This window comes from Peromyscus eremicus, chromosome 9 (assembly GCF_949786415.1).
Source record: "Peromyscus eremicus chromosome 9, PerEre_H2_v1, whole genome shotgun sequence".
Lineage (NCBI taxonomy): Eukaryota > Metazoa > Chordata > Mammalia > Rodentia > Cricetidae > Peromyscus > Peromyscus eremicus.
This window is the reverse complement of record NC_081425.1, coordinates 65946275-65955153: the sequence shown is the minus strand read 5'-3', so window position 1 is coordinate 65955153 and position 8879 is coordinate 65946275. Positions and strand designations below refer to the sequence as shown.

At 36.8% G+C, this 8879-nt stretch overlaps 1 long non-coding RNA gene across 1 annotated transcript; it reads left to right on the top strand.

Moving 5' to 3' along the window:
- The first annotated feature begins 3219 nt into the window (after nt 1-3219).
- Nucleotides 3220-8676, top strand: LOC131919967 (uncharacterized). Its single transcript, XR_009381481.1, has 3 exons — nt 3220-3447; nt 6206-6608; nt 7620-8676. It is a non-coding gene; the product is annotated as an uncharacterized LOC131919967 (long non-coding RNA).
- The last annotated feature ends 203 nt before the right edge of the window (nt 8677-8879 follow it).

Sequence of the window (8879 nt, the reverse complement as noted above, 5' to 3'; positions counted from 1 at the left end):
TGGCACCAGAGATCACTTCCTAAATATAACACCAGTAGCACAGACACTGAAAAAAAACAATTAATAAATGGGACCTCTTGAAACTAAAGTTAGTATCTTGTGGAGAGACATTGAAACTATATAATGCCCCTACTAGTGTCAATGATTCTTGCTTAAAAGAATTGTTACTGGGATGGCTGAAAATGGATGATGTTTTTCTAGTTCTGTTATTCTGCCTACATTTATTATTAGTTGATTTTCTTTTGTAAAGAGAAGCCTTCCTTTATCTCCTATTTATTTGCATGTTGGCTTGTATCAGTGTAGACTTTGAAATCTTATTTGATTATTTGTTATCCTTTACTGTCATTTATTTTTATTATTTAACTATTTTCTTTGAGACTCTTCGGCGTGTACACAGAGAGTTATAGACATATCTACCTCTTGTCTCATCAGCTCCCCCCGTGCTCCTTGCCTTCATCATTGTAGAGGGCGTGAGGTCCTTGAGCTTACAGATAAGCACTAGGAAAACCAGGAATATTAAACACACAGAGCTGTCTCTTCAAAGTAAAGCAATGTATACCTGTTTTCTACCCGGAAAAGCTGAGAATGGATGTAGTTAATAGCCTGGTGATCTTCACTATCTGTAGGGCCAGGCCACACCTGAGTCCACCAGACTATTGTTTATCCCAGACTCTTCCTCCATACACCTTTATCCTGAGCACTGTTTCTCAGGCAACAGAACCCATCTTTATGGAAGAGGTCATATGTACTTTGTAAAGATTTTCAATGTAAACATGTCTTAGCTTTATTGTAGACATGGGATTGAGTTAATTATCATCAGGACACTTTTTTCCACAATTGTCCTGTGCTTAAATATGCCTAAACATGCCCAGGGTCAGACTCTAGAAGTTTGACCCAACACTGGCTGTTGAGTAGTGTTGAACTGAATTTCCTTCTTGCCTCAGGCAGATACTACTCTGCCAGTCCTGGTGTTTGCCGAGACCCCTACACGTCATGCCAATATATATGACAGAAGACAGCAGTTCATAGCACACTTCCCCATGATGCCTCCGTTGTCCCATACCTGAGAAAGTGTCCACTTTAATGTTCAGGCACTTACTTTAGAAGCTACTAAGGGAGGCTGCGTTTAAATGAAATGAGAAATTTTAAAAGGCAGGAAAATACTTGTTATTGTGACTTTAGTTTTTCATTTATTTATGAATTATGTCTTATTTGTATATATTTATCTTTTCTTGCAAGTTATTTGTGCCTTCCCTGTGAATCTCATTTATAAGAACCCCTGTCAGTTAAGGGTATTAACCCTTCGTTTGACAGAGCATTGGAAACTGCTTATTGGGAGGATACAATAAACCAGAAATTTTACCAATAACATTTTAGCTATTTGAATCCTTTACAACCCTCTGGCATAGTGTTGTTATTTTTATTTTGTAGATGAGGAGGGAAGAGGGCTTAGAAATATTGTTCATGGATTTGCAAGTAAGGAAAGCTAGTATTGAAATTCAAATTTGTGTGATTCCAAAATTTATATTCTTCATCTATAGTTTGGCATGGTGGAAAAACATTTTAATTTTTAAAAGAGTCTTAGGATAACTAATATAAATCCTAAGTCCTTTTAATGTTGTAAACATGAACTCAGTTACTGTAATTTTATCTTAGATTCAAACATAGATTCTAGCACGTTGGTTTGAGATGTATCATTGTATTTATGACATGGTACTAGTCTACATTTGTGTTTTATGGTGGATTTGGGAATCTGAACAGTAAAATGTAGAGAAGGTGAATGCTTATGTTAAGGCTTACTGAGAATAAAGGTCTGTTTTGTTTTCCATAGTTTTAATTAACCTTGACCAACTATGGTCTGAAAATACAAATATAAATATCCATAAATAAGTCATATGTTTTAATTATATCATAATTGCTCTATCTCATTATTAGTTTTTCTGTTGATCTTTTTTTAAATTATAATGTTTAACAGAGAACTTCATACATGCATGTAGTGTGTTTTGATCAAATCCACCTGTAATCCCTCTCTTGTGCTCCTGAAACTTTCCCCTCCTTACTTCATGTCCTCTCTCTCTCTCTCTCTCTCTCTCTCTCTCTCTCTCTCTCTCTCTCTCTCTCTCTCCCCCCCCTCCTTTTTAAAAACACAGAGTTCATATGCCTGTATGTATAGGACCTAAGAAATCATATCCCTAAAGAAAACGACTCTCCCTCCCAGGAAGCCGCCAATTGCCAATAGCTTCTCAGCTAGGGGTGGGACTTCCTGAGGCCCTCCCCTGGTGGCACCACTCACTATTCAGCTAAAGAGACTGTATGACTGTTGTTTGGCTAAGGAGACCGCATGACAAAGTTCCAGTTCTCATAACTTAGCTAAAGAGACTGACTGTTGTTTGGCTGAAGAAACCATGTGACAAAGTTCCAGTTTCTTGTTGGGTAGACAAAGGACCACTTCCTCCTTTAGTTTTATTACTTAAAAAATAAAATCGTTTGTATAGTAGTTTTTGGATTCACTGACTTGTTCCCTTTGCCCTCAAAATATTGATGATGTGAGATGGTCTGAGAAAAGAAATAAGATGAATGAGTTTATGGAAAAAAGTAATATAAAACCTACACATTGGAAAATATTAATATTGATGAAATGGCTGAACAGGATGTTCCGACTAGATCCCAGAGATGGAGATGAAGACCAAGATTGGAAAGTACAAAGAAACCCACAAATGAGTTTGGGAACATTTCCTGCTTATTTTGTAGTGAAGATACTAATGCTTTTATAGATATAAAATGCAAATTTGAAAACTAAGAATCAAGAAAAAAGATATGATTTCACATTATGAGTTAATCATTAGAAGATTATAAAAATAAGAAAGAGGAATGTTGCAGAAATCATATAGACATATAAATTAGGATATATATATATATATAAAGGTTTAAAATAGATAACATAATTTAATAAGAATTTTTGTTTTGCTTCTTGTAAGTTAAGAATTAGCCTTTTAGATTCTAATTGTCTGGCAACAGTGACCATGAAGAAATATTAAAGGAATCTCTTCCCCCGCCTAGTTAAACTTTGTCTACTTGCTCCAGGAACTGTGGTTATTGAATTTTATGATTATGACTTTCTAAGGATGTTTTGATACATGTTGGGAAAATAGTCACTGATTAGATATTTTTTGAAATGCAAATATAGAATGATGTAATCATTGTTGTAAGCTATAAAAATAAACTCTGTGGCCCTGGGAAGAGAGATATACACATATATTCTCTCCTTTACACTGCCTCCGGGTGCAGTAACAAATAAAATATTTGCAGAGGCTCAGAAAAAGATTCAAACTGCTGTCCGGTGCAACTTCTTTCTATCGCCTGCTACGTCTATCCTTCTTAAGTCCTAATCTTTGCTGGAGCTGGGCCCCGACACAAGTGGAGCCTGAACAGGAGACTTGAAGTAGGGTAAGTATTAATAAGGTGTTTCCAGTGTAGCAAGGATCCCACTAGGGTGCTGCAGATCCCTTGGTCAAAGAGTAAGGCTGGGTGGTAGTGGGTAATAAGAAAGAATTAATAAAGATCCCCTGGTCAGAGGATAGGGCTGGGGAGAGTATATAAGAGAAAAGAAAAATTAATACAGTGGGACAGGTGGAGTCTAAGGAAAGGAGACTTTTTGTTGATATTTTAAAATATGCTTTGAAAAAAAAAGAAAGGAATAAAAGTCAATGAAAAACAAGTTTGTGAATCTTTACAGTTTGTGCATGAGATTAGTCCTTGGTTTCCTGATCAAGGTTCCCTAGATATTGACAATTGGGATAAAGAAGGAAATTAGATTTTGGTATGAATGGTCACAAGCCATGCCTGTGAACGCTTTAGCTTATTGGTCATTAATGAAGCAGGTTTTGGCGCCTATGGAAGTTGGGGGTTTACCTAAATGTAAAAAAATCTTCAGAAACCTCACCTCAGAATAAATCTATTACTCCTCTTTTATTTAAAGATCCATTAGAAAGGGAAGTTAACAATGAGAGAGAAGAGATAAGAAGAATGAGGAGTCTTTTCAAATAGAAAGTGAAGGAGAGGAAGAGGAAATTTAAAATGTTAAGGAGAATTGGCCACCTCCTTTTCAAAAGAAACCTAAAAAGAGGCCAAAAATAGACAAGGAGCCTGTAGGTTTTGCTGCAGCAGTTAGAAAAGTTGCTGGAGCAGGAGAAGCTTTTGTTAGGTGTTACCAGTAATGTTTGATACAAATGATGAAGAGATGCCTGTGTGGGAGCCTCGGCCTTATAAATTAATTAAAGAATTGAAACAGGCAGTTGTAGCATATGGGCCCACTGCTCCCTATGTTTTAACTTTGGTGGATAATTTAGGAACTTATTGGTTAACTCCTAGTGATTGGAATTAGGTGGCCAAAATCATGTTTGTCAGGAGGACAACTTCTGCTTTGGAAAGTACAATATAAAGAAGTTAAAAGTCAGATTAGTGGGCTAGAGAGATGGCTCAGTGGTTAAGAGCACCCACTGCTCTTCCAGAGGTCCTGAGTTCAATTCCCAGCAGCCATATGGTGGCTCACAACCACTTGTAATGAGATCTGGTGCCCTCTTCTGGCCTGCAGGGACACATGCAGGCAGAATACTGTATACATAATAAATAAATAAATCTTTAAAAAAAAAAAAAAGATTAGTTTACAAAAGGAAAAAGATGTTACCCTTCCTATGTTGCTAGGGGTACAATTAAAAATACCAAGAAAGAATCTTACATTAATAACCATTATGGCTATTGAGGCATGGAAACATCTCCCTTCAAGGGGTTCACCTGCAAATAGCATGATTAATATAAAGCATAAGGGAGATGAGTCCTATGAAACTTTTTTGGCTAGATTGACTGATGTTGTGACAAAACTATTCCTCATGAACAAGCGACTGAAATAGTGCTTAATTAGCTGGCATATGAGAATGCCAATAGTCCTTGTAAAGCTCTGATATGCCCTATTAGAAAGACATGAAGCATTTCTGATTATATAAAGGCTTGTGTTGATTTTACCCCCTTCTTTATGCAGGGGATAGCTATACTACAGCCTTTCAAGGAAAAACACCCACACAGATGCTTCAAAAGCCACAAACAATTAGAGTTGTCAATCTTGGTCCATGTTATACTTGTGGACAAATGGGTCATGTTCTTAGGACTTGTCCAACTAATGGTGGTAATTTATCAGCCCCAAGGGCTAGGCCTTCATGTTCAAAGATATCTTCTTGGGAAATGGTTAATGTTCCAGCACACTCTGCCCTCGTTGCCAAAAAGGCTATCATTGGCAGAAAGAATGCCAGAAACAACAATTTCTACCTTCTTATTTAATTTACAATCTCTTCTAACTCATAGGACAAAACACCATTTTATAGGACATTTGAGAGCACATGCTATTTTACCTGGTCCATTAACAGAAGGAAATCACTTGGCAGATTCTTATACACAATCTATAGTAATGTCTGCCTTACAAGAGCAATGGAGAGCCATGCTTTACATCATCAAAATTCACGGGCTCTCCAACATCAATTTGACCTAACTCAGGAATCTGCTAGACAGATCATTAAGCAATACTTTCATTGTCCTGGATTTGTGCCTTCTTTATTAATGGTAGTTAATCCCAGAGGATTATTACCTAGTCATCTTTGGCAAATAGATGTGACCCATGTAAATACTTTTGGGAAATTACCCTATGTTCATATATATGTAGATACCTTTTCACATCTTATTATTGCTTCTGCCCATACAGGAGAAGCTTTTAAGGATGTTTCTCAACATCTTTTTTATTGCTTTTCATATATACGAATTCCAAAACATTTAAAAACTGATAATGCTCCTGCTTATACTAATAAGGCTTTTGCCTCATTTTATGAAAAGTTTGATATTAAGCATACTAATAGCATTCCACACAATCCTCAAGGTCAAGCTATAATGGAACAAACTCATCAAATTCTTAAAAATCAAATCATTAAACTACAGCAGGGAGAATTTAAATATGTTTCTCCTCATCATATTTTATCTCATGCTCTCTTTGTAATTAACCATCTTAATCTTAATCCAGAGGGAGTTTCTCCAATGTCTCTTCATTGGGAACTGGATAAACCAAAACAAAGTCCTATGGTAAGATGGCAAGGCAGCAGAGTGGAAGGGATCAGGTGTTCTCCTAACCTCTGGGAGGGAATATGCTTATGTTTTTCCTCAGAATGCAGAATCGCCCATTGGGATCCCAGATCGCCTCGTCAGGCCATGTGGACAGGTCCCCGAGACGGTCATATCATGTCCTGCACCCATATTGGAAAAACGAAACGACAAGAGAATATGAGCGATTCTCCCACTCAGAATCGACTTCCGTTCTGCCATCATCAAAAACGCCTGATTCTACAGATATGGTTGAAAATATTTTGCCTGTTTTTGCTCGGCTTCGTCTTCACTCAAAGCGACGTGAGCAAGGCCGCTTTGCAAGATCTACTCGTCAAGAGTTTTTGCCAACATGGGGTCAGATTAAACAGCTTAGTTGTTTGGCTGAACAAATTCTTGAAGAAAATAATTTTCAAAAAAATCCAGCTAATCTTTTCCTGGCTATGATCTCTTTGCTTACTATACGGGTACGGTTAGTTTTATTTTTAATTATTATTGGATTCTCTTGTTTAGTGGGAGCGGAGCCGTTTTGGGCAAATTTGCTTGACCCACCACCATATTTTCACCCTGCTGCCCGGGCACAGGGACCAATTAAGGTAACCACAAATGATACACAGCTTATAGGAGGTGATGACAGTAGTTACATATTGTTTAAAAGTCAAGATGTCAATTATGAAGGTTATTCAGAGATTCCCACCATTTGTTTTTATACTAACAAAAGTCTCTCAAAAAAGGGTTGTGTTCTCTTACGTCAATGCACACTAGTTGCTGATTCTCCATTTCAGGAACAACCTGGCTATCGAGATGTATGGAGTCTTAAACTTATGGGGCCAATAATTTATGATTTTTATCCAGAAGATTATCCTCTACCTTCCATTTCCCTCCTTGCAAAAGATGTTATTTACTAGATGATGTTTAGAATAGTATTGATCCATATAGTGGCTATCCATTATAGTTTGATTGCAGTTTTTCAAAAGCAATGTTATCCTACTACAGCTTATACTAATCAATTGATTGAATGGGGTGTTAGAAGCCCTAGCTATGATTATACAGTTTTTTATTAGAAAAGAGAATTTATTTCAGTATGATCCACATGTGTTTCCTGAAGAACCACTTGCTGCTTCGTGTTCTCCAGACAGGGTAACTCCCATTTATTCTTCTTCCACTTCTGTGCGCGAGCATAATTTACCAAAGGATCTTTTCCATTTATTTGCTGCAACTGCCAAAGTAACTCTTTATTATTATCACTCTAAGAATAAATATTGGATTATATCTAGAGCTATAACTGCATATGTGGAAGCTCCTTAGGTAATTTTACGTAGTGAATCCATTGGTTCTTTACATATTTTTGAGACTAACAAAGGTTCATTTAAAATGAATATATTAGGGAATATATAGGTTCCACTAATGTGTGGCCACTTTTTATTATTTGGGATTGATAATTTTTGTTTTCTTACTTATTGTTTTTCTTTTTCTAGTCATCTAATGACAACTAGCACAAGGCATCAGAACACTGTCAATGGAATTTCAAGTGGATCGACTGAAAATAAGAAAGAGGGAGATGGTGGCGCCACTCTCCACTAAGGAGGCTGTAGGACTGTTGTGTGGCTAAGGAGACCGCGTGACAAAGTTCCAGGTCTCATAACTCAGCTAACGAGGCTGTAGGACTGTTGTGTGGCTGAAGAAACTGAATGACAAAGTTCCAGTTTCTGGCTGGGTGGACACAGCCCCACTTCCTCCTTTAGTTTTATTATTTAAAAAAAAATAAAATCATTTGTATAGTGCTTTTTGGATTCACTGACTTGTTCCCCTTTGCCCTCAAAATATTGATGATCTGAGATGGTCTGAGAAAAGAAATAAGACGAATAAATTTATGGAAAAAAGTAATATAAAACCTAAACATTGGAAAATATTAATATTGATGAAATGGCTGCTCTGACTAGATCCCAGAGATGGAGATGAAGACCAAGATTGGGAAAGTACAAAAAAAACCCACAAATGAGTTCGGGGACATTTCCTGCTTATTTTGTAGTGAAGATATTAATGCTTTCATAGATATAAAATGCAAATTTGAAAACTAAGAATCAAGAAAAAGGACATGATTTTACATTATGAATTAATCATTAGAAGATTATAAAAATAAGAAAGAGGAATGTTGCAGAAATTTTATAGATACATAAATTAGGATATATAAAGAGTTAAAATAGATTATAATATAATTTAATAAGAATTTTTGTTTTGCTTACTATAAGTTAAAAATTAGACTTTTAGATTCTAATTGTCTGGCAACGGTGACCATGACTCCCCCCTCCCAGTTAAACTTTGTCTACTTGCTCCAGGAACTGTAATCATTGAATTTTATGATTATGACTTTCTAAGAATATTTTGATTCATGTTGGGGAAATAGTCCCATATTAGGTATCTTTTGAAATGCAAATATAGACTGATGTAATCATTGTTGTAAGATATAAAAATAAACTCTGTGGCCCTGGGAAGAGAGAGATACACATGTATTCTCCCCATACACTGCCTCCCGAGTGCAGTAACAAATAAAATATTCTCAGAGGCTCAGAAAAAGGTTTAAACTCCTGTCCGGTGCAACTTCTTTCTATCGCCTGCTACATCCACCCTCCTCAAGTCCCGATCTCTCCCGGGGCTGGTCCCCAGCACTCTCCCATCCATGCCGTGATTTTGGCGGGCGTGATCTGGCATAGGTCATGCGCATGCCGTTGCAGTCA